General features: G+C 51.2%; 1 protein-coding gene across 1 annotated transcript in view; it reads right to left on the bottom strand.

Annotated features, from left to right (window-relative positions):
* Nucleotides 1-449, bottom strand: part of UHRF1BP1L (UHRF1 binding protein 1-like) — a 45,358-nt gene that overhangs the window by 28,300 nt on the left and 16,609 nt on the right. The gene's annotated exons all lie outside the window — the stretch shown is intronic.

The following is a 449-nucleotide window of genomic DNA, read 5'->3' as shown; positions in this document are numbered from 1 at the left end:
TGGCTGGCCAGAGGGAGGGAATCCCAGGTCCCATGTGCCGGTGGCCGGCCCGAGGAGGGGAGCCTGGGTCCCGGGTGCGGGGCCAAGGCAGAGGCAGTTAGGGGGAATCAGACCAGCAGGGGAGCAGTTAGGGATGATCAGGCATGCTGGGAGCCGGTCCATCCTTGCTGTTTCAAGGGACCTGGCATATATGGCATACTGTTCTTAATATGTTTGCTCACCTTCTTGGTGCTATGTGTTTTAACCAAGGTCACCTCTCCGAGAAAGGTTGTTTCCCCAGGTAGGGATTTTCCCCTGAAGTTAGGGAGGGAATAAAACCCTTTAACTAAGTGCCAGGTGGGTAATTAATCACTTTAACTACGAACAATCACGCTTAAGCTACATAATCTTTACTCCCTGGAATGGAGATAAGAAACGCCCTAACCTTTGGAATAGAGATTGATAGGATT

Source organism: Myotis davidii, unplaced genomic scaffold (assembly GCF_000327345.1).
Source record: "Myotis davidii unplaced genomic scaffold, ASM32734v1 scaffold120, whole genome shotgun sequence".
Classification (NCBI taxonomy): Eukaryota; Metazoa; Chordata; class Mammalia; order Chiroptera; family Vespertilionidae; genus Myotis; species Myotis davidii.
The sequence above is the reverse complement of the archived record's forward strand: the minus strand, read 5'-3'. Positions and strand labels throughout refer to the sequence as shown.